The 25,820-nt window shown below is 44.9% G+C and overlaps 1 protein-coding gene and 1 pseudogene across 5 annotated transcripts in view; one reads left to right on the forward strand and one right to left on the reverse strand.

Moving 5' to 3' along the window:
- The window catches only part of CACNA1C (calcium voltage-gated channel subunit alpha1 C), a 713,310-nt gene that overhangs the window by 395,927 nt on the left and 291,563 nt on the right, over positions 1-25,820 (reverse strand). The gene's annotated exons all lie outside the window — the stretch shown is intronic.
- On the forward strand, positions 21,227-22,616 carry LOC150012468 (nucleolar and spindle-associated protein 1-like; annotated as a pseudogene).

Consider the following 25,820-nt stretch of genomic DNA (forward strand, 5'->3'; position numbering starts at 1 on the left):
CTGTGTTCTCTCAAAGTGTTTAGTGGACACTCAGCTTGCACAGAGATGTCAGTTCTGCTTCACCCCTCAGGCTCCTTTCCTCTTGAGAAGGAAATCCAAGCATTAAGTTCTGCAGTCCAGGCTGTCTGATACCTTTTGGTTCATTTTGACTGTCCTTACTTTTGGGACAGGAAAGAAAGAGAATGAGGAGTCAGGAGAAACTGGATGCATCTCAATCCAGGCTCCAAAGCATGATGCCATCCATGCAAACTCCACCAAATTACAGAAATGTCACTCCTGGATTTCACCCTCTAGAAACTTTGACCACTAGTCTGGCTTTGAGGATAGAAGAAGATGTGTCAGCTTGTGAAGTACAGATTGAAAACCTTGGGTTTGTTTTAAAATAATAAACATTATCAAGTTATTGGGTGAATCTACCAAGGTTCTTCTAAAGGAAAGTGAGGAGGCAGGAGGGCGGAAGTGTGTGTGGATGAGGAGACAGGAGACAAGGAAGGAAGAAAAGCATAAAGGCTTAGACATAGTGCATAGAATTTGATCTTCTCTCCTAATAGCTATGGCCCTTTGGATCCATTACTCACAAATCACTGAAAGGACTGTGACACATCCATACAATGGATCACTACTCAGCAATAAAAAAGAAGTGAATAGCAGATACATGCAATAACATGGATGACTTACAGAAAGCGTTTTTGCAAAACTGGAATAAGGTTCAAAAGGCTTATGATCCCATTTACATAATATTCTGGAAAAAACAAAGCTATAGGAGGAGAAACCAGATTAGTTGTTCCCAGCTACTGCGGGAGAGGAGTAGCTACAAATAAGCATGAGAGAACTTTTTGAGATGAGAGAAGCATTTTTCTATCTAGATTGTGGTGGTGGTTATGTGATTACAGAAATCTGACAAAATTCATAGAATTGAAGACTTCTGCTTCTGGATCAGATGAGATAACAAAGTCCAAATTTATCCTCTCACCTGAAACTGCCAAAAACAAAAATAGAAAAAAATTATATGAAACAATAGTTTTCAAGACACTAGAGATCAGTAAACAAAGGGCAATGTTTGAGATCCTCAGGACAAGGGAAACAAACAAGGTGAACTTTATGGCTGCCCCAGCTTACTGCCTTGTTTGAGTTTCCAAGCCACAGCATAAGTAGGGAAAACAAATTTAATTTTAAAAATATAAACCCACAGATTCCAGAAGATTAGTGAATTATAAGCATGAGAAACATGAAAAAACTTACACATTAAGGCACATCATAATCAAATCACTCAGTATCAGTGATAAAGAAAAAGCATTAAAAGTAGCCAGAGAATAAAGACAAATTCATGTAGAAAAACAAAGACAAGGATGGCAGCAAATTTCTTGTTGGCAATAATATAAGCAAGAAGATAGTGAAATCACAACTTTAACTTTAAATTATTGAATGAGAAAACTGTCAACTTAGAATTCTATACTAAGTGAAACTATCTCTCAAAAATAAAGGTGAAAAATAGACTTTTTCTCAGACATACACAAGCTAAAATATTTCATTACCAGCTTACTTGCACTATAAGAAATGTCAAAGAAAGCCCTTTTAGGCAGAAGAAAAGTGATATGAGATGAAAATTTGTATCTGTATCTGCAGAAAGGAATGAAGAGGCCAGAAATGTCTATACGATTTTTTCTTTAAAAGATTGCTTAAACTAAAATAATAACAATATATTGAGGTTCATAACAAAGGCATAAGTAGAATGTACAACAATAGCAAAAAGGTCATGAAGGAGAAATGTCCATATAGTATTGTAAAGTTCCTATACCATATGTAAAGTGGCATAATAACACTTGAAGGCAGGCTGCAATGCATTAACAGTGTATACTATGAACTCTAAAACCATAATTATAACGAAACAAAAAATTTTAGCTAAGGAGCCAATAAGAGTTTAAAAATACTCAATCCAAAAGGATGCAGAAAACTAAGGAAAAGGAAAGAAAGACCATAAGGGATTAATAAAACACAATAGCAGCCAGTCAGAGAAAGGCAAATATCAGATGATTTCATTCATATGTGGACTGTAATGAACAAACTGAACTGACTGCAAAATAGAGACAGACTCATAGATAGAGAACAAACTGACAGCTCTGCGCTGCGCGGGTGCAGTTAGGGGTGGAGGGACTGAGCAAAAAGGAACAAGGACTCATGGACATGGACAACAGTGTGGTGACTGCTTGGGGGAGGGAGTATAAGGGGACTAAATGGTAATAAAAAATACAATAAAAACAAATTAAAATTTTTAAATTAAAAAACAATAGCAAGATAAACTTAACTATATATCAATAATCATATTAAATCCAAATGGTCTAAATACTTCAATTAAAAGTCAGAGACAATTAGACTGGATAAAAGGGCAAAATCCAACCATATGCTTCTTACAAGAAATCCACTTTAACTGTAAAGACACAAAAGGTTTAAAAGTAAAGGATTTAAAAAGACATACAATACTAACATGAATCAAAAAAGAAAAGAAAAAACTGGAGTGGCTATATTAATATCAGTCAAAGTAGAGTTCAGAGCAAAGAATATAACCAAGAATAAAGAAGTAATAGTCACACCAGCAAAGGAGTCAGTTTGTCAAGGAGACATAACAATCCTAAATCTTTACACATCTATTAACAGAGCTTCAAAATACATGAAACAAAAAATTTTTCTAGAAATTGACAGATTTTAAAATTCATATGAAAATGCAGAAGACCTAGAATAGTTCAAATAACTGTTAAAAAAAAAAAAAAGAACAAAGTCCAAGGATTGAGTCATCGTTGGCAGCCGTCCGTCTCGAGAGACGATGGTGTAGCTTCTTAAGAGTCTATCTGCACCGCCGAGAATGGCTGTGCAGTCCGACTCGGGAGTGACACGGTATCTGTCTCCTCCCGTGTTGAATCGACATCTTGCGATGACGCTGGAGTGTCCTCTCCAGTGGAGCTGAAGCTACAGAGCCTGGGCAGGGTGATATGGAGGGTCTGCTGTTGCCCATGCAGCAGACCCCCCCTCTCTTCGCAGCTGAAGGGTCCAAGGGAAAGACGGAGTCAATACAGCTTGGCTTCAGGTGCGCCGCAGGAGTTGCCGGTGTTGACTACAACGTCAAACCGCCTTAGGGACTCCGGCTCCGGATTTTCTGTCGGGGTTTACTCCCTTAGCCTTTCCCCTGAAGAGGTATGCCGCAAGGCAGTGGAGGTTTTTTGGAGTCAGAGCTTTCCTTCTCTGATGTGCCCTGACTGGAAGATCGAACCAGCGACACTTAGCTCGCAGGCCGACGCTCAATCCACTGAGCCAAACCAGCCAGGGTTAAGGATTGAGTAACACTACCTAATTTCAAGACTTACAAAGCTACAGTAATCAAAACAGTATGGTGTTGGTATAAAGATAGACAATGGGTCAATGGAACAGAGAATTCAAATAGATCTGCACACATATGAAAACTGATTTCCAACAAAGATGAGGAAGAAAAGACAAGCCACAGACAAATAAAATATATACAAAGCACATATCTAATAAAGAATATATTATATAAAGAACTCTCGAAATGCAATTATAAGAACACAAAGCAATTATTAAATGAAAAGAGATATGAACAGACACTTCACCAAAGATATATGGATGGCAGATAAGCATATGAAAGATGTGTAATATTATTAGCCACTAGGAAATTGCAAATTGAAACACTATGAGATACCACCGTATACATATTATAATGGCTAACATTTAAAATATTGACTATACCAAGTGCTGGTGGGGATGGAGAGGGATTGAAACGTCATACACTGCTGATGGAAGTGTAAAATGGTACAACCACTTTGAATAACAGTTTGGCAACTTCTTAAAAGTTAAACATATAATATCACATGATGAAATCGTTCCATTGCTTGGTATTTACTAAAAGAAGAATATACCTGTACAAGATTTGTATACAAATGTTCACAGTGACTTTACTTAAATAGCTAAAACTGGCAATAACCTGACTGTCCATCAACAGTGAACAAGTGTAGTATATGTATGCATATAATTGAACATCACTCAGCAACAAAAAGGGATGAACTATCAATACATCCAAGGGCATGCATGAGCCTCAAAGTAATTATGCTGAATGAAAGAAGTCAAATAAAGTACATACATAAAAGAGTTTATTTATGTAAAACTGTAGAAAATGTAAACTGATCTCTTATGACAGAAAAGAGCTAGAGGAGGGAGAGGAGGATGAGCTAGAAGGATTAACAAGGAGCAAGAGTGAGTTTTGGGGGGTGGTGACAGATATGTTCACTATGATTGTGGCAATGGTTTCACAGGTGTATGCATATGTCAGAACTATTCAAAGTACACGCATGAAAATATATGTTGTTCATTGTATGCTGATTATATCTCAGTAAAGCCAATTTTTAAAAATTTCATAGAACTGGAAACCTAAAATGAGATAATTTATAATACTCTATGAAAACTATATCTCAGTAAACAAAAACATCTTTAAAAATAAATGGCAGATATAAAATCCAGGAGAAAACATCTGGATACCTGGTGACACCACCCAACGGTCTGTTCCTATAGAATTTAAGATCAGGTATACTTCTGTGCCCTGCATAGAAGGTACCAGCAGCAGGGACAAAGTTCCTGGATCCACCTTCCCCACGTAGGCAGGACAGGGAGTGAGGGCGGGTCCTCGCTCTAGGCCTGAAGCAAGCCAGGAATCAGTGCGCTGGGTGCTGGTGGCCAGGCCAGCCGCAGTCTTTGCTAAGAGCGGTGATAATATGCAACCACCTCCATGTGACCAGGTTAAAGGTGGTTTCTGCATCTAATATAATATCTGAGGACCCCTCTGCTCTGCTGTCAGTGCAGGTATAATAAGTTCAAGTCCAGGAACTAATTGTTAAAGAAGCATCACCACAAACCTATTTGCAATGAGCAGCTGGGGTCAGAGGGAGATGAACAGGACAGGAGCTACCTGTCTGTTAGGTAGCAGTGGCGAGAGAGAAGGCTCCCTCGGCTGCCTGGGACACCGCATGGTCAAGACCCGGAGGTGAGGGACTCCAACCACACTGAGCTGGGGTGCTTGAGGGGAAAGGTGCTGGGCGCATCTTCTTGGAGATCCTCTTAGGGGCAGAAAGCAGAGTTGGGGGGCACTGCTGTTGAGATTTCTGAGCAGAGTTGTGGGTTCTGAAGATGGTGTTGTTGCTGTTGTTGCTGCTGCTGCTGTTGTTGTTAGAGAGCAAAGACAGAGATACTACTGTTAAGCAAGGAGCAAGCCCCTTTTTCCTACCACTCCTCAGAGCAAGAGAGGTATGTGTATCCTGTCTGCCTGTCTACTAAAAGGAGAGAGAAGAATTAAACTAAATGTTTCTAAGACATGTAACTGTTAGGAATAACTTAATAATGATGCTTCTAAGCAATGTCTCATCCTGTGTTTCTACATCCGCAAAATGGGGGTGATAGTAATAGAGCCTCACATGGTACCGGCAGAATCACTGAACATGGGAGTCTTACAAATTGTGACGTGCTGTGTGAATGTCAGTTCTCAATATCAATTGAGGGCATGGCCCTGATACGAAAGCATAATGCTGTGATGTTTTTCAGTGCTTTTGCAGCCTTTGTGACATGCTAAAAAAGTAAGCCATGGCAGAGGTATCAGGGTTTGCATACTCCATGCAATTTCACTGAGGAGCTAGAGTTTATGTCTGAGACTTTCCCTTGTCTCCCTGGGCCCTGGATCCCTGATTCAGGCACTCAGCTTCCAGGCTTCCCTATTTCTTGACCTACTCCAGCTTGAACCAAAGGCACACCAGCTGAACTTGACCTTCCCATGCTGCAACCATTTCCTTGTCTCTCTAAGTAGCTCTTTAATTCAAAATCTACCCTATTGGGAACACCATTCTTTTATAGTCTTGGTCTCTGCTTTAAATTACTCTGAAAAACAAACCAAATGCTAAGGTGTAGGAGCTATGAATGTCTTTGTCTAGTCATCTGCCCTGAGGCCTTAAATGTCTTCTCACTATATTCCATGAAGCACTGAAGGTTCTAGAGAAATGCCTAAGGGGCCTCCTTAGAGAACAGGGAAGCTGAACGGGGGCCTCTGGATCATCTATCAGTCGTCACACATTTGAACCAAAGCGTCCCTCCTCTTTTCTGTTCTGTGTCAGCTTTTGTCAGAAGAAAAGGTTCTTGGACGATAAAATGTTTGTTAATCCCTGACTTACTCCAAAAGGCACTGCTAAAGGTAGGAATCCCAGGGAGGACATGGCAGAACCCCAGATACTAGCACACAGGCAGCTTCCATCATGAAACCAGCCAGCCCACCTTCGGACAGAATGCAACAGAGATCCAGGTGTTCGCCCAGCCCCCGCTGCCAACCAGCTGTGTGTCTTGAGTACATCCCTTCTCTAGGCTTCAGTCTTCTCCATAACCTCAGAGTTTCTTTCTGGTTCTAAAGCTCTTGCTTTTTGAATGCTCACTATGGCAATCCTCTCCAGAGAAGGCCTCCTGGTGTACACCCACTCTTGGGAAGGACCGAGGCCCTTACCATTCTGCAGTGCTGGCTCCCTTCTCCCCTCTCATCCTGGCCTGGCCACAGAGGAAAGGCTGCTACCCCGTTTGACTGAGACCGGCATGGAGAGTGATGCAAAAGGTCTGGTGGTCCTGTGGACCGAGGGAGGTCAGGCCCAGTTCTCTTTGTTTCTACAAGTGGGTGCAAGCTCCTGAAAGCAGATGGTGGGGACAGGTCAAGGGGGAGAGTTGGGGCTGTGTGGGGTCTGCAAGCCGGAGTAGATGGGAAGCTGCACACAAAAGGGAAGGCATTCTGCCTGTGTGGTGGGGGAGAGCAGGAGCCAGGACGACAGGAAGAAAGACAGGGCAAAAGAGTTCAGTTGGGGGTTCACTGGGCAATCCATGGGGGCATGAACCTTCTGGGAAGACACACCCACATGGTGAGGAGGCAGGGTACCCAGGTGGGCAGGCAGACAGATGTGCCATTATCCCTTTTGCCTGGTCCTCAACACATGCAGAAACTGTACAAATTGGGAAAAGGAGGGAAAAAACCACGTTTGCTGGGCTCACATTGCTGATGGTGGCTGCTTGCTAGCAGGACAATGATTACATACCAACCTCACTTCAGCAACTAATTTTCAAGCCGATCAAAATAAAGCAGAAAACAAAACCGTTCTGACAGCAGAGAAATGTGGAAATGTGTTAAGAGGTAATTACAGTCCTTTCCCCTGTTTCACCCACATTTCTCCTGCCACTGGTGCACATGTTGAATCACAGCTGTCACACCCTGTCAAAAGGCCCGTGCGTGCGGAAGGTATTGTGCAGGGTGTGCCGGGGCCAGGAATGCTGCCAGCATGCCTGGCCACCTGGGGACCAATGTCTACTAACAAAGACATCAGTCCCATGTCTGACACCGGAGGATTGTGGGGAGCCTGCTTCCCATCCCAGCCAGCCCTGCACTCCACCATCTGGTGCTCCTTGAAAGAGAACTCCATCACCTCTCACTCCAGACTACACCCTTGCACTAGCCACAGGGAACACAGCCTTGGAATCAGACAGACTCGGGCTTGAATTCCAGCACCACCAGCTCCTACTTAAGTGTCCTTGGGAAAGATATTTGAGCTCTATAAGCCTCAGTGTCCCCATTAGGAAAGAGGATTTAGGAATGCCTACCTTTTGCGGTTGTTGTGAGAATTAAAAATCAGGCATGTAGAACATGCCTACTTGGCATGCTCTGCGAAGGGTTGCCATATTCATTACACTGTTATGGTACCTTTCTCCAGTCTGAACTGATAGTCACCAACCGCTGAACCCTTTGATTGCACCCATGAGGATGGGGGAGGCTTCCTGGTAGCTGAGGTGTCCCAGGACATCTCTCCGTGGGATAAACACTGCCTTTTCCAGGGCAAGCCTCCTATTAATTGAAGGGAATGCTCATAGCTCAGAAACCTCTGTAGATACTTCACAGCTGAATGAGTGAAGCCAGCAAGAGTAGTTCTTATTTAAACTATTCAGGAGTGTTAATATCTGGTGGTTACCTGGGCTCCTCAGTGCTTTTTGAGGTGGCTGCTGTGTGTCCAGGTTAGAAATGGACGGACAGAGTAATGACTTGCTGCTATAAAGAAGGAAGCCATGTAGGACCCAGCACAAGGCATTAGACAACGACAATGCTGATCATCATCATCGCTGATCAAACACCCGAGTATAATCTTGTGTTGCCCCTCAACACCACAGCCAAGGTAATTCCTGCTGAATACTGCGCAGAACTCAGAGGAGCCAGCCCCTCCTCCCAGAAGCTGCATGTAAAACCCATGTCCCTTGTACTGTACAATCAGCAGCTCCTCATCAAGTACTCACTAGGGTCAAGGACGGAAGCTGCACAAAAGTGATGTCTAGGCACTGGTACTGTGAGAAACAGAGTCCCCCTCCTCCCCCCACCCCACCAGACCCTACCCTTTAGGTATGAGGGCCCATTTCATGTTTCAGGCCTGCCCAAAATGAGCATCTAGAAGCATCCTCAGTACAAATGCAGCTCTCCAGCAGTTTCTGGATATGACCCATTCCAGCCAGCACATCCCAGCCCCATTAGTACCCCATTGCATGCTTCGTGCTAGTTACTACCATCAAGAATTTGAGTCCTGAAAACCCCATGGGAAACTGCTTCTTTTCTACCCCACTCAGAACCTAGCCAAGCTCCTGCAGTGATGCACTCGGGAACTTACAGGGCGTGTGTTCCACTGAGCACTCCCACCTATGGGCTATGTTTGCCTAAGCCAAAGACAGTTTTATTGATCGTCAATTTGTATCCTTCTCAGATCTTAGAAACAATGTTTGGAGAATCCTCAGGCCAAGCATCTGGTGTCAGTAAACCTGGATGAGGCAGCAAAGTAAAAGGGAAATGCTGTACTTACTTTAAGTCACCAGAATGTAGACTCTTTCTTTGACTAACCCTAAATACAGTAGTTCACGCTATATGTAGTGGATACGTTTCAAGACCCCCAGTCAATGCCTGAAACCACAGGTAGTACTGAACTCTATATATACTATTTTTTTTCTATACATTCATACCTATGATAAGTTTAATTTATAAGTTAGGCACAGTAAGAAATTAACAATAATAACTAATAATAAAATAGAAAAATTATAACAATATACTATAATAAAAGTTATGTGAGCCCTGGCTGGTATAGATCGGTGGATTGAGTGCCAGCCTGCAAAACATAGGGTCACTGGTTCGATTCCTAGTCCGGGTACATGCCTGGGTGATGGGCCAGGTCCCCAGGTAGGGGCATGCGAGAGGCAACTACACATTGATGTTTCTCTCCCTCTCGTTCCCCCTCCCTTAACCTATCTCTAAAAATAATTATATAAAAACATTTTTTAAACCTATGTGACTGTGGTCTCTCTCTCTCAAAATAACTTACCATACTGTACTCACCTCTCACTTAAAGCAAGCACTATACTGCTTCCCTTTGGTATATCTGAAATCCCAGCATCATTACTCTTGTACTTTAGGGACATTATTAAGCAAAATAAAGGTTACTTGAACACAAGCACTGCGATACTGTGACAGTCCAGTTGATAACCAAGAAGGCTAGTAAGTGACTAGCAGTCGGGGATCGTATACAGCATGGCCATGCTAGACAAAGGGACGATTCATGTCCCGGGCAGGATAGGGCAGGATGATGCAAGATTTCATCATGCTACCAGCACGGCACGCAATTTAAAACTAAAGACTGTTTATTATTGGAATTTTCCACTTAATAGTTTCAGGCAGAGTTTGACCACGAGTAACTGAAACCACACAAAGTGAAACTGCGGATAAGCAGTGACTGCTGAAGTAACACTCAGAGCTTCCTCAGTCCTTCACACACGCCAGGTTCTTTCTAAGCAAGTAGCATGGCTCCACTCAGATTATTCTTCCACCGGCCCTCTGAGGTGCGTACCATTGTCATCTCCATCTCACAGACAGGAAAGCTGGGACCAGAGGGGTGGAGCCAGCTTCCCGGGCAGGCAGGCTGGCTGACCAGTCTGCATTGTGCTGCTTCTCCTGAGCCGCCACCTCCGCAGGTATATGTGACATATCCCTTTGCTGTTTCCTCCTAAGCACGTGGGACTCTTTGGTAGCCAGGAAGGTGGCCCTCTCCCTTCGCAGGCACACTCCCTATGCTGTCCATTCAGACTTAAAAGTGTCTTCCCCTTAGCCCAGAAGACATCCTGCAGAGTTCCTTCAACACCACTCTGTCTGCTTGGGCTTTCTTTGCCAAGTTACTCCAAGAAGTCTACATTTTTCTTCTGGTTTCACTTTGATCAAATTCCCAGGAAAGATCAAGGCTCTCTCCCCTGTTCTGAAAGAAACAGCCTGTCTCTGAATACAAGCTGTCCTGTTGATCTTAACCCAGCACCCAAAAGAACTCCCCGGGCTGCAGAGAGAAGCAGGTTTCAGGGTTACAGTTTCTGCTCCACCAGTTCTATTTCTTTCCTTAATGTCATGTGTGTGGCCCCTGGGTCCTCGTTTTGAGGTGCTGATATTTAGATTTGAGATGATCAAAAAGTCATCTGGGCAAATAACCCTTAACGATTAATCTACAGTTAATAAGCAAAGGTATCAATGAGACATTCTACTTACAGTAGAGACAAAATTAAGTGTAATATATAATATAAGCAGTTTATTTTTAAGAGCCAACATCAGAGTATTACTTGCCTACAAATTGATTTCTTCTAGCTGTGGACTTATTCAAGTTCTAGGTCTGTGAACACATGCTCAATGGGCCAGATAAGGACACTATAGTACTGGTCATGCAGTCACCTGCCCTGTTTCAGGAAAAGACAGAGATAGAGGCAGCAGCCCCTTGACTGTCATCTCATGGGCATATAAAATGCAGTCATTTCTGCATTATAATAATGGTGTATTGAGAGAAATAAAAAAGAAGTCAACTGCTTGGGTATAGCTACTCCCTACAAAACCATGTGCAACTCTCTATAATGCCATCCCTAGGAATAACACCTACATAGTTGCTCCTTTCTGTGTTAAGAAAGAAAGATTCAAAATATAAAAGTAAAAGCAAATCTGTGGTGGGGGCCTCCTAAGACTTCCATGATAAGCCCAAAGTTTTATAGCAAGGAGTAGGTGAGGTTGGAGGCCAGACTTTGGAGAGGGTTCAGACTACATCTTTAAGCAAGCAGACTCACTGAAGGTTTCTTGATGAAAGAGAGGCTTGGGGATGTTTGTGCCCTTAGTGGTCTCACAGATGCCCTGTCTCCCCAGGCCCCCAGGAGGATGCCCTGCCCAGAAGAGTTTGCTCCATGATCACAACAACAACCTTTAGCACTAAGTGCTCTGCCACACTTTACATACTTTAAATCACTTAGACCTCGGACAGTGTCCTCAAGGTAGAAACAACGATGATCATTTTATAGATCAGGCAACTGAGTAATTCAGACGTTAAATAACTTACACCTGCTAGGAACTGGCAACACAGAATGTGAACTCAAGCAGTATAGCCTATGACCTTTAAGCTACACTGCCTCTCGGGGGAGATTCTCTCTGGGTGCTTTTCCCAAGCACTGTCTCCATTTTCTATCTTGTGTCAAAATACTAGCTCCAGCACTGCACCCTACACTTAAATCTACAGAAAATTTTTTTCACTCAGGACAGAATTGGGAAAGAGGAACACAAATGTGGAGGAAAATTCACATTTCACCCAAACTATCATTGGAAACCACAAACTTGAATTCCACACTCCTCCCTACCTGGGCCATTCCCACCATCCTGAGGACTGGCAGCCAGCCACCTCACGAAGGTTGTAGATGATAAAACCCACCTGCCCTGGGATGTCAAGGAAGCACGGTGCTCAACAAGATCCAGAGTCCAGGGATAGCTACGTGAGGAAGAGTGTCTGCCGTTATCCCAAACAGGTCCACTTTATCCTCGGGAAAGGGTGTGTCTGGTGCCCTTCATCTCCCCTTTGGTTCTCACCTCCCTTTATCTCCACCCACCACCAGGACTGGCTGCCCCTACGCTGGCCCAGCCCTTCTCACCTGGTGGGGGAGTGAAATGACCATGTGGTCCCTCTGAATATGCTAATGATTTCACACGCCCTCCCTCTAAGATGGGTAAAGACCTCACCCTAGAGAATAACCTGAATGGTGGCAGCGGAGACATCACGACCTCAGGCTGGCAGAGACATTCTCAGGGCCAGCCATAAACCGGAAAACAGCCCACTGTTCCCCACTTCTGCATCCAGGTCCCTGCCCCCCCAACATCACAGCCCTGCTGGGTTGCATGGCTGTAGTCTTGCACTGTGAGGGCTCATTGTCACCTTTAGAGTGCTTGTGGCTCTCGCTGAGCCAGGCCTCCCTTTTTCTCTCACAGGAGAATTTGGGCGACTCAGCAAGATGGCTACCTTGTCACCATTTGTCAGTCTGGAAGTGATGTTACAAGGGTTCAGAGTCACTGTGTTCTGTAAAGTGTAAGACACTGTACGTTATGTGGGTGTATGAAAGTGACTGAAGACAACTGGCAATAAAAGACTCAGCCCTGCCCTCATAAAGCCAGTACTTCACAGAGAAAGGAGGTGCATGTGGGCATTTAGGAGTTCCACTTTAGTTTGTTAGGTGTGTTTTCCAAGGTACGCATGCTAGTCTTGGGGGCAAAATAATTTGAAAGTGGGTAACCTTTTTATAAATTCCCCTTCTCAGGATGGCCTTTCTAGAACTGGCTAAACCAACATAATATTACGAATAAGCTCTTGCTCCCTGCTGAAACGCCCAGGTCCACTCTCCACCCTCCTCATCCTTGCTCTGTGCCGTGGAAGGTGACGTCTTGGACCGTGCCTCCCAGGCTCTCCTGCTCTCTGGCTTCAGGTTGGTTTGGCTAGTGAGACGCACCAATAGGACACTGGCATATAGGAGGAAAAACAAGTAAGGGTGTTTTCTTCCCATGGCTGTGGCAGTGGCCACATCCTTGCATGACCAGTTTCCAGTTCAAGCCCATCCCCCAGGCCCATCCTCTACTGGGCTGCAATAAACACTATTTCCTCCCCTCAGACCTCAGGTAACAGCTGCCCTCTATCACTAGCCCCAAGTGCCTCAACACCCTTGCAGGCTCCCTTGGCCCTCTGTAAATATGCTCTTCTATAGGGTCTTTTAAAGTGAACTGTCCTTGTAAAATTCCATTGTCTCTTGTGATGTGTACTGAACACTTGATACCCATTCTTTGTATTTAGTCAAGGAAAGTTTAGAGAGAAAACACAGGTTTCCACTGTTGGAGGCCGATTCCGACCCTCCAGTAGTGACTGTAACCGAACTTGCCCTAATTAGGCAATCACCATTCTCATTTTCGACTTCTCCACGAGATAACACATTTCCATTTTCCAGAGGACAGCGTGTGATTTCGAATGCAGAGCCAGGGGCTCAGAGTTCCTCCCTCCACCTTTGGTCACGTACTTTATTCCCACTCCCATCAATACAGCAGAGACTGCTTTCCAGGCCAGATCAGCCCATCTCCTTGAGCATGCATGCAAATGGTAGATTTAGCCTGGCTGCTTGCTTTCAGCCGCCTATAAATCAAGCACTAATTCCTCTTACTGATCCTGCTCCAGGATTAGCACTCCCTCCAGCCTCCGTGGAATGTCTTTTCCATATTGAAGTCATTCTGCTCACTGCTCACCCTTCCCTGAGTAGATGCGAAGGTATTTTGTAATTGTCAGTGTTTTGACAAAGTATGAGTAGTTAATCATATGCCCATTACTCCCCTCCTCCCATGATACATGGGCTTACTGTACCTGCTGCCAGGGCGGGACAGTGGGCAGAAAGCAGGCACCCCTACCCAGGCCTGGGCAGGGTTGGGGTGAGCCAAGGAGGTGGGATCCTCCCTTTAAAGACACTTGGTTTGCCCGGGACTGCATCAGCCTTCACTTCCACTCGAGGAAAGGAATCCTCAGCTTGAGTGAGCAGAACCAAGACTAACTAGAACAGAAAGGACCACCTTGTTCTTTCCCTCGCCTCTTCTGGATCTAAATCATCTTGAGCAGATGGTGTTTCTAGCCATGGTCTCCCTGGGAAACCTCCCCCAGTGCCTAGCAACCTTCAGCACTGGGAAGTCCTTGCTGCTGCAGTCCAGTCGAGGACACTCCTAGCCTCCAGCATCCGCACGTCTCTCTCCACCAGACACAGCACTTACTGGAAGGGGCCCTTGGACACCAGAGTCCAACTGTTCCTGCCCTGGGAGCCTGGCCATCCAACCAACCAATATATGACCTCCCTGCCCCCTGCCCACACACAATCCCTGGTGCACCTGCCCAGGAGCATTTCCTCTGCAGCCACCCTCACACTTCCCTTTCTTTAAAAAATTGTTTCTTAAAAAGAAATAGTTTTCCAAAGCTCAGGGAGTTAATCCATGAAATCCTCTAACAAAAGCAGCTGGCCTGGTCCCTGGAAGTTGATCAACAAACATACCAGAGCTGTGCGTGGTTCAAAGTGTTCTTTGTTCCAGCCAACGAGCCTGGGTCTTGGTGGTTCCTGCCAGGGACCCTCGCTTTGCAGAGCCTTGCCTCTCCATTTCTCAGCCCCACTCTCAGCCCCACTCTTTAAAAGATAAACTCTCTTCAGAGTGACCGAGTCATCATCCCCCTCCCCCTCCAACCCCCAGTCTCTCCCTCTTTCAGAAAACACCCAGTTAACAGTTTTTGGAGAAAATCAAGGCTCAATGACAAATGAAAACAAATTGGTCCCTTGCAAAAGGCACAGGCTGTTCAGTGTAAGTGGAGGGCCCATATGGTTGTTATTCTCAGAGAGAACCAAAGACCCTCAAACCTGTTTCTTAGAAAACAACAGGAGACAAAAAACCAAAAAACCTGTTTTTAAATACCCACTCTTCATTTCATGTGCAATCAATCCTGAAGTGTCAGATGTTTGGCAGGTACTCCAAGAAGAGCAAAAGAACAGTCAGAGAAACAGGGCTGGCAAGACCAGCCAGATGTAAAGATTTCCCAAGAATTACAGAGGAGGAATACCCCCTCCCAGATGTGCCACACAGAAGGAATTCCAGTCCTGCTCTGCTTCTTTCTGCCCTCAGCAGCCAGAGACATTCCAACCCCCCCTTAGTTCTTGGAGGGGGAAGGAACACAGTGCAGGCTGCCACGCAGGGCTGAGGATCCCACTTTCGGGTAAAAGAAGAACTCGGGGGAAATTAATTTCCTTCACTTGGACTCTTACTACTCAGAACTGAGCAGCCCTTCAGATTCTCTCCCTCTGGGCCTCAGTCTCTCATCTCTACAATGGGCAGTATAAGGCCTAGTTCGTGGGCCCTCAGGAGGGAGGCATGGTGTACTCTGTGGGTGGCATGTGGTGCACCCAGTGAGTGTCCAGTTCCTTCCTCTCTGCCCAGTCCCGCTCACACACTACACCCAAGCTGACAAGGAGGTTCTGCCAAGTACCATGCAGGGGGGCTTCCTTCACCAATCCCTAGCCATGTGACATTGGGCACATCACTTAGCCTCTCAGGGCGTCATTTTACTCATATGTAAAAATGGACATAATAATCATATGTACCTAGCAGATTTATTGTAGGCACTGGGGAGATTGTGAGTGAAACCCTCACTCTCCCTTTACTTCATGAACATTCTAAAGCACCTACTATGGGCTAGCACCAGGCTTGGTTTTGGGCACACAATGGGAAACAATACCCGTGGAACCCCTGCTCTCATGCCACTTACTGTCTCTCCTCAGGGAGACATTACGCAAACCAATAAAAGTCCATACAAATAATATATGACTGAAAATTCTGCTATATTCTATAGAGGTTTTATGAAGAAAAGGAATGGGTCCTAGCACACAATAAACATTCTATAAATAATAGCAGCTCTTGTTATTAACAGTAACTAGTCAAGTGTAGTTTTAATATCCCTCAGTTTACAGATCAGTAAAGAGAAACTCTGAACTGTTAAGTATGTTTCCACAAGTCGCACGCCCTGAACGGAAATGCAGGATTTGAACCCAGGCCTTCTGAGTTCTAGAGGTCTTGCCCTTCCCTCGGTATCCCATGACCTCCATACAGGACATTGTTTGATTTGAAAAGTTCCTTTAAGCCTCCCCAAGCGCTTTCACATTATCTCCCCAGACCCTTATAGCATTCCTGAAAGTGGGAGGACTCCATTATTATCTCCTTTCTGCTTACAGGCAGACCTCGGAGATATTGAGGACTGGTTCCAGACCACCATAGTAAAGGGTGTCGTAGTCATCTTGCTAATGGAAGGTCTTGCCTTCAATTTATAAAAAACCCAATTGTTGTGAAGCACAATAAAGTTAAGTATAATAAAACGAAGCGTGCCTATAGAGGGAAACTAAGTAAGGCCCAAGGGTCACTCACTCAGCATTCCAGAGCCAGGTGTGTCTTTACTACAGGACCACAGCAGTTCCTACTTCCTTTGGAACCCTTTGTATCTCCCTGGTTCCTGAGTCCATAAGGGCAGCAGGAGCACAATCATATCACACCAGCCCCAACAGCACGAGCCTCAAGAGTCCCAGGTTCCCTCTAACAGGTGAGCCCCAAGCACAGGAGGGACTCTGCAGAAGGAGCATGACAACAGGTGTCCAAGGCCCCCTGTGCCATCCTGAGTCAATATTCACAGCTTAATTACTTTCAGAACCTGGCCAGTTGCTGGCTCATCCAACTTGGAGCTCTACACAGGAAAACAAGGCCATATGCTCCCAACACCAGCCCTCCCAACACATGCTCAAAAGCCAAGAAGCTCAGAGGCATTATTCTGGAGGTAGAGGTAGGTTTGGAGAAAACAGGGGCTTTGGGGAAAAGAAAATGTGCTTTTGCCTAATGATGCACACATGGCGATCTGCATGCCTGCCTCTTCCTCCTTGACAGCCTGTGTTTCCTGAGCTCTTCGACAGAGGGATAGAATTGCTGCTCTGTGTCCACAGGTCCCCAGCATGAGGCATTTATCTCATCAGATTGTTGAGATATCGTGTGGGTGTTTTGATGTCATCACACACCGAGAGCAGTGTGCAGTGGAGGGGAGTGCACGGATCCCTTAAGCAGCACACTGAAAACGGAAAGGCTACAGAGAACCGGAGAACAGGAGGATGAACCAGAAGGGCCCCCTGAGATGCTGGCCCACCCGCACCTCCTTTCCATAGGAGACTGCGGCCCAGAGAGTGAGAGAACTTGTCAGACAGACACTGAGAGGGGGAAGGTAGAGTATAGGCACTCCCAGGTGTCTTCCTTCTCATTGCCAGGCTCATTCCATTGCTCCATAGCTTTGAGCTCAGGGATCTACAACAGAGAAAAGACAAGGGTAGAGAAGCAATCTCACCCTGTATCTGCAGCAAGTTGGTCCTCAGAAGGTGCCATTCTGCACCACAGAATGAAAATGGTTTCTATACCTATAAAGAAAGGATGGGGTGAAAGGAGAATGAGGTAAGGATTCAGGAGTCCCCGGCCCTTGTGCACATCCCTCCTTCCCACTATCCACAGCCAAGTAGAAGCGAGGAGGACACAAGGCCAGATGGGCACCTTCCCTGCTTGCCGCCTTGGAATGAAGCATCAAGCACCTATGGGTTTAGAGGCGCAGGTATATGATTTTCACATGAAACAGGAGTGAAATACATGCCTCAGTTTGCTGGTTCCACTTCTGTACATTTCAAACCATTGGATTGGGGCAGTGGGTCGGGAGCTCTTTCCCTAGAGAGGCAGTCATTCATGGTTATGAGCCAAAGCCTTGTGTGAAGGTCAAGATCACTACCTACTTCTAGAAGGGCCATAGGCCTCCCGCCAGGCCAGCAATGATACTAATCTTCAGGCTCACTGTCCTGGAATCCCTGGTATTGTTGCTCAATTCACCAGGTCATTTGAGGGTAGGAATGACTTCAGCTCATCAGGCAGGCATCCTGGAGCTGATATTTAAGGAGAAATCCAGAGGCTTATGAAGTAGCGAAGAAAGGGCAGCTCAGACAATTGAAGGACAGAGAAATTTGCAGAGAACAAGAGAGACTGGTGTGGGACGGAGCAAGCCAGAGATAACAGCTCTGGGATGGGGTAGGGTGAACCCTGGCATATGAAGAACACCTTAACGCATGAGGAACAGAAAGCTAAAAAGGGCACCATTGATTTTAAGAAAGCATTTTCTGAGGAATTACTGGCTGCTAAGGAATTGATGTTTCATCTAATGGGGTAGCCGGTTTGCCAACAGGGCTGGGTGACTTCAGGGCTACCAATCATTCTATGACCCCTGATCTGGCATCAGCATGCCCATGTGGAGGACAGGAGGGGAACAAGAAGAATTATGAGACCAATGCCATCTCTAAGCAAGTACATTTGGGAAAAGGCTCTCTGGCATGGTTGCAAGGGTTAAGTGATTCGTTTGCCCTTCATGACCTAGATGTCTTAGAAGTCCTAGGTCATGAAGCTTCTTAACTTGGACAAATCACTGTGCTCTCTGGAGCTCTGTAAATAGAGGTTGGACAAGAAGCTCTCTTTGTAAGTTCTGACATCCTACAGATCTAATCAAGGATTTGTGATCTGCCAATTCCATCTATCTGGATAACTGCAGTCATTTGAAGACAGACCCAGGAGAACAACAGTGCCAGAGGACTGGTCTGGGAAGAGCAGAGCCTGGATCCTTGTCAGAAGGCACCCTGGGAGCTCTTCCGGAGGCAGCCCCAGTCTTAGGGGCACCATACACACAGTGCACCCATTCCAACCCCAGCAGGGCCTCACCCTCCTCTGCCCACACCCTGGCAGTCATCCCTCTTCAAAGTAAGGCTTGGAGCGTGTCTTCTGCAGCCCAGTAGGGAGTACCAAGAAGGAGAAGGGAGGAGTGGATGCCCCTGGCTGCTCCTCTCCTTGGGTTTAGGGCCAGGGTTTGAGGCTGCTCTGAGATGCATTTGATCCCAGGGCTAGGACTTGGCTTTCATAAGAGCTGCTGCTGGTTCTCCTTCTCCTTTGCACCTCTCAGGTCATTTCCCTAATTCTCCCTGCCCCAGCCTGGGCCTCTCCAGTCATCTCCTTGATGTCTCCACTTGGAAATCTCTAATGTGTCCGAATTCCAATGCCTCCATTTCCCCTGTTCCTGACCCTCTTCTGCCCATCTCAAATAACAGCTATCTCTAGCCTTCCAAGTTGCTGAGGTCAAGACATTTAGAGTCAATCTTTATGTCCTTTACTCCCATACCTAATAGCTAATATGCCAGCACACTGTCTCAGCAATACTGCTAAAATACATTAAGAATCTAGCAACTTCTCTCCACCTCCACCATCGCCACCCTGGCCCTACTTACTAACATCTGCCTTCTGGATTATTGATCTAGGCTCCTCGTATTTCTGCTTCTGCCAGTCCCAGCATCCTTCTCCTTCTCCTCCTGTTAAAAACATCATTAGATCATGCTGCTTCTTTGTTTAAAAGCCTTCACTAACTCCACACTTCACTTGGAGGTAAAGCCATAGTCCTCATGATGACCTACAAAGGCCCTCAGGGTTCTTTCCTTACTCCTCACTGACCTCCTCTGAAAGGACTAGCTGTAGCACAGCCACACCTGCCTCCTCCTTGGTCCTCAAACACCTGGGGGCCTTGGCACCCACTGCTCCCTCTGCCCTTCCCTGCAGGCCTTACTTCCTCACCTCCTACAGGTCTTTGCTCAAATGAAACCTTCCCTGACACCTCTATTTAAAATTATCACCCCGTCCTGAAGCACCCTATCTCCTTCCCTGCATTTATTCCCCCTTTGTATCTAATACTATATTATTTTACTACTTTCTCCTTTATTTTCTACTTTCCTTTATCTTCTTCCTCCCATGAAAGTATAAGTTCCTTGAGGGAGGGATTATTGTCCTTTTTGTTCACCAGTGTAACAAATGATGTATTGATACATAATAGGCACTCAAAAAATATTTGTTGACTAAATAGTAGTGCCTACCCTGTAGGTACCCAGAGGCAGGGGCCAGAACCACTTCCCAGACCTGCCATGTGTTTCTGATCTACTTGCTGTTGTCGTTTTCCTGCATTCACTAACTTTCTGGACTTTTACCATCTGTCCCACACTTTAGACATCCTCACCCTCACCTTGAAGATGTGGAGCATCACTCTGGTTCCTAGCTGGCTCCTGTCTTTCTCCATCACCAATCTCTGACTTGCTGACTCTGCCATGCACAGATGCTGATCTGTACAATGGTGGGCATTGGTGCAGGTCCAATTCCTGGTCCCAACTCCTCGTCCTTCATCCTGTGGCCGTACACACTCACTACTGACACCAGAGATGCAGGCGTTGGCCACAAGAAAGACAGTACTATCGCAGCTGCCAGTTTGAGCCCTCACTCTGATTGGTCAATGTTCTTTCATTCTTTCCCATGGTAAGAGACCAGGAAAGAAACAGATGGGGGACTCAAAACACACCAGGTGTTTAATAGAGATCTAAGTGAAAAGGATTTCCAAATTACATGCCAACACAGCAGCTTGCTACAGCATTCAGCCCACTGCTCACATCGTGGCTTTTGGACATAAAGGCCAAGCGAAAGCTGGTCATGAGTGCCAGATGATGGTCACATGGCATAAGTCTCCAAATGGAAGGACAATGTCATGGGCTCTGGCCCATGTCCCCATCCACTGTGTTGAGATGACAAGTTCTGTTTCAGCCACTGAGTCCTAAAAGCACTACACTGAGCCCACTGGCAGGCCCCTGCAGATCACACCCTCTCATGCCTTACCCTGACGCGGTTCAAGTCCTGGCCCTGGCATTGACTCAACTTGCACCAAAATGACTTCCCTTGGGGACCCTGAGAATACAGACAAGATGATGGAAAGGCAAGTGCTTTGTGATGTCTTTAGTTTATATTAACATCATTCTCATATTAATACATGTGCGCACATCCTAGCACTGCAGCCTGCAGCACATCCAGGTGCAGTCAGGGCACTTGCCGGCCAGAAGAGCTGTCACAGGACTGCTCTGCAGCCACAGCAGCAGCAGCATCTTCTCGGTGTATGGGCTGTGCAAGGACCCTGCTGAAAGCAGAGCCAAGCTCTCTTCTAGAGCTCAGCCTATATAAGGGTAGAAACTGCCACTGATGTTGTTTCCTAGCTAACGGTGGTGTTTGTCATCATAATTTATAATTCAGTAAGGCAATATACCAAACTCTTGTCAAGACTTATTAACTCGGAACGGCGCAGCGGAGGTCTGAGGATACCCAGTGTGGTTACCTATGTTGCAGATTGCGATGACTGTCTCCTCACTGGAAGAGCTGGTCTCCTCCAAGTACAGTAACCTGCAGAAATTGGCCAAGAGTCTAGGCCTCCAGGCTAACTTGAGGGCAGACAAGTTGCTAAAAGCTTTGAAAGCCTACCTGAAACAGCAAGCTAAAAAAGAAAATGAAAATCAGAGTGAAAGTCAGGCCTCTGCATCCTCTTGTGATGAGACTGAGGTACAGATTACCAGCCAGGAACAAGTTGAGAGGGAAGCATCTGGCCATGTCACCAAAACAATGAGAAGATACAGAACTGTCCACAGCAGCCCTGACTCCCTAGTAAATAGATGTGTGCAAACTGAAAACAAGCCTCTACCTGTGCCACAATTGCAGGATCATTCAGAGATAAAAACAAATGATCGCACTGAGTTCCAGAATCAAGAAAAGCTGGAAAACCAGGTTCTCAGAACTGCTGCAGAAGTTCCTTCTCCATCAGATGAGAGCCATGGAGTTGAGAACACAGTGTCCTCAGGAAAAAGTGAAATAAATGGTAATGAAGATTCAATGGTACCTTCAGAAAGAAAGAAGTCCATCTACACAGATGGGTTTTCCAAATCTGGAAAAAATAAAAGAATTGCAAACACTATTCCAAACTTTAAGAAGCTTCACGAGGCTCATTTTAAGGAAATGGAGTCCATTGATCAATACATTAAGAGAAAAAAGAAACGTTTTGAACAACACGATTTACTCAATGAACTGAAGAAGTAGCCCGTCACTAAGGAGGTGGTGGCAACACCAATTGGTCTCCAAGGAAGACTCTCTATGGCTTGTACTCCTGCAAGCCAGAGGCATTCACGAGGCCAGGCCCAGGGCGCTGCAAATCAGAGAACCTTATGTGTGAAGGGGTCAGTCAAGCAGTCCACTCTCTCGGCAACTAAAACGAATGTCAGGTTTTCAGCTGCTACTAAAGATAATGAGTACAAGCGTTCACTGACCAAGACTCCAGCCAGAAAGTCTCCACATGTGACCATATCTGGGAATACCCCGAAAAGCCCGGCTGTGCTTGAGACAAACAAGTTAAACCATAAAAAGGGATTCTACTACAGTTGTCACCCCATTCAAGTTGTCCACCGGCGCAGCACAGACTCCAGTCTCCAATAGGAAGCCAGTGTTTGATCTCAAAGCAAGTTAGTCTTGTCCCCTCAACTGTGAGCCACACAAAGGAAAACTTAAACCGTGGGGACAATCTAAAGAAAATAAGTCTCTGAATGAGCATGTAAACAGAGCTAGCTTCCACAAGAAAACTTACAAACCACCTCGTCTCCAGACCAGGGAGGAGAAATGGAAGAAACATGAGCAAGAACGAAAGAAGAAAGTAAAAGTTTTGGGAACTCAAAGCGGTCTCATGGCTGCAGATAAATAGTTTAATATTCTGTAAATATTCCTTTATTCTGAAACTTTTTTTTGTAAATATTTTTATACTCTTTTTCCTTCTTTACTCAAAAGATCTTTTTCTGCTCTTAACCTTGTTCATAATACATAGTGTCTGTGGGTTCTTCACATGCTACAATCTCTGAAAAGATGTTACTACCTTAAAACTCAAAAATTCTTCAAAATGGTTTTAACCTGAGTTTCTGTACAACCCAGTTTTCTAATGAGACCCATCTGATAGATTTTTTTTAAACTCCATCATATAGATTCTTATTCCCTCTGCTGGCTCTAATATTAACAGAATTGCAATCCTCTTCTGGTCACAAGAACTTACCTGACAGGAGCTAGTTATACTGCAAGCCTTAGTAGAAATTGAACAGTAGTACCTTATGAATAGGCCAAGCTCGGAAAAGTCACCTCTTTATCCTCTAGAGAATCTAATTGTCTTAATGGAACTGTGGGCCATATGGGTTGGTGATGGCATCAATATTTTACCCACGTGAAGTGGGTTTTTTCAAACTTATGCACCTTTGTTTAGATCACTTCGTGTGATTGCCATCTCACTTGATATATTCTTTAAAACAAAAACCATAGCTCATTCTAGCCTTGCTTATTTAACAATATACAGAGCCATACTGAAATCTGAGGATTGCTGCTTGAAGGATTACTGTGCTGTCAAACTTAAATCTTATTCAATTTATGGAAAGACTAGAAACACTTAGCATCATATCCATGTTTGTTGTACGTAAGTGGAGCTTCTGAGTTTTGTACTGCCTCAGATTTTCATAAATAAAATTTTTTCTCATGGAAAAAAAAGACTTATTAACTCAGCGGTTCTCAAACTGTGTTGCTAGAAGGGTCCCTAAGACCCTTCCAGTGTGTCTTGCAAGGTCAAAACTACTTTCATGATAATTCTAATGCTCTCACTCTAATCCTCTCAGAAGTAAACAAATGGGGTTTCCCAGAGGCTATATGACATGTGCTTTTATAACCAACATATTGAGCTGCAAAGCAGATATTAGAATCCAACTGCCTTCTATTAAGTCAGACCTTAAAGAAATTTTTAATAATGTAAAGCGATATCACTTCTCACTGAATTTTATTTTTGTTTTGGAAAACAACTATTCTTTTATCATTAAAAAGATGTTATTTTTGTTAAGTTGTAATAAGATTTATTTTTAATGAATTAAGTTTTAATTTCTAATACAACACACATTGATAGTTATAACCCACATAAATAAAAAAACTCTTTGGGGTCCTCAATAATTATTGAGAGTAGAAAGGGGTCCTAAGACAAATAAGGTTGAGAACTGCAGCATTAACTCATTTAAATCTCAAAACAATCCCACAGGATATGTATTGTTATTACCCCCATTTTGGGAATGAGAATGTTGAGGCTGAGAGAAGCAATGGTTTGTCTAAAATCACACATTAGCAAGTGGTCAAAGCACAAATTGAGTCAAGTTCCATGTGGATGCCAAGTGCATGTTCTTGGCCATGATGCTACACTGACTCCAGGACGGGCCTATGGCCTCACAGACAGAAGCAAATATGCCTTAATAGGGCTGGGCCATCTGTACTCCTTTCCTTCCCCAGGCTGTGTCAGCCAAGTGCCTTATCAATCAAAGGAGCCCAGCACAGCGGGAGAAAATGATCTCATGGAAGCGCAGGATCCTGCATTCCTCTGGGCATGCTGAGACCCCTGGCCAGTGCTTCCGAGGATACTCCTTTCTCCTGTGCACTAGTGTGCAGGCTGGGGGATGCCCGATGGGAAAAAGGAGTTCTCTGAGTCGTCGTCGTCGGCAGCCGTCCGTCTCGAGAGACGATGGTGTAGCTTCTTAAGAGTCTATCTGCACCGCCGAGAATGGCTGTGCAGTCCGACTCGGGAGTGACACGGTATCTGTCTCCTCCCGTGTTGAATCGACATCTTGCGATGACGCTGAAGCTACAGAGCCTGGGCAGGGTGATATGGAGGGTCTGCTGTTGCCCATGCAGCAGACCCCCCCTCTCTTCGCAGCTGAAGGATCCAAGGGAAAGACGGAGTCAATATACAGCTTGGCTTCAGGTGCGCCGCAGGAGTTGCCGGTGTTGACTACAACGTCAAACCGCCTTAGGGACTCCGGCTCCGGATTTTCTGTCGGGGTTTACTCCCTTAGCCTTTCCCCTGAAGAGGTATGCCGCAAGGCAGCGGAGGTTTTTTGGAGTCAGAGTTTTCCTTCTCTGAGTTCTCTGAGTATGACCATAAGAACACCCAAGAAAGCAGAAATTTAACTAATGTTTCTTCTACTTAAAAAAAAGAAGAAATTAAAGCTTAACTGATTAATTATCCATGATACCATTTTTTTAAAGTACAATTCGTGCACTAAGTTATATGAAGAAAGTTACAAAACTTGACCTGAAACAATGCTTAATAAAACACTTCCAGGCTCCTGGCCACAGAAAACAGGCTCCCTCCACTTCCTCTCACCGAGAGGCCCTCACAAATTCTGTCCTGCTCTTAGCTCTCACTCTGTCACTTGGGAGAAATTTTGCTTCTTAAAAAAAAAAATTTCCTGTCCTAGCTGGTGTGGCTCAGTTGTGTTGGTCATGATCCCCCAAACCAAAAGGTTTCCAATTCAATCCCCAGTCAGGGTACATGCCTGGGCTGCAGGTTCGGTCCCCTGGGCGCATACGAGGCAACCAATCGATGTTTCTCACATTGGTGTTAGTGTTTCTTGACCTCTCTTTCTCCCTCCCTTCCCTTCTCTCTAACATAAAAAATAAAGTTAAAACAATAATAATTTCCTTACAGGCAACTTACTTCTGGTCTTCAACCACTAACCTGTAAGATGTTTTTATTTGTTTATTTTTAAGGACAAAGGCATTATTTTCCCTCATTAGCATTCTTAATTTGTTCAGAGATACTTTTAACTACTTTGTTTCTACCCAAATGAGGTGGCTCAACCAACTGATCTCAGAGGCTGTTTTAAGCCAAACAGTCACAAACTTTTTCATGCATTAGAAAAGCCTGGTCGGCTTGTTAAAACACTCAGTGTTGTTCCCCTCTAGGTGGAACTGGTTCTGTGGAGCTGGGACAGAGACTGAGATTTTGCATTTGCAATAGGCTCCCAGATGATTTTTTGATGTTGCTGGTTCAAGACTACATTTTAAGGACCGTTTCTTTAAGCTACCTTTCTCTTTTTCTCTCAGGCCCAAG

This window comes from Furipterus horrens, unplaced genomic scaffold, assembly GCF_987537825.1.
Source record: "Furipterus horrens unplaced genomic scaffold, mFurHor1.1.pri manual_scaffold_4, whole genome shotgun sequence".
In the NCBI taxonomy this organism is placed as follows: domain Eukaryota; kingdom Metazoa; phylum Chordata; class Mammalia; order Chiroptera; family Furipteridae; genus Furipterus; species Furipterus horrens.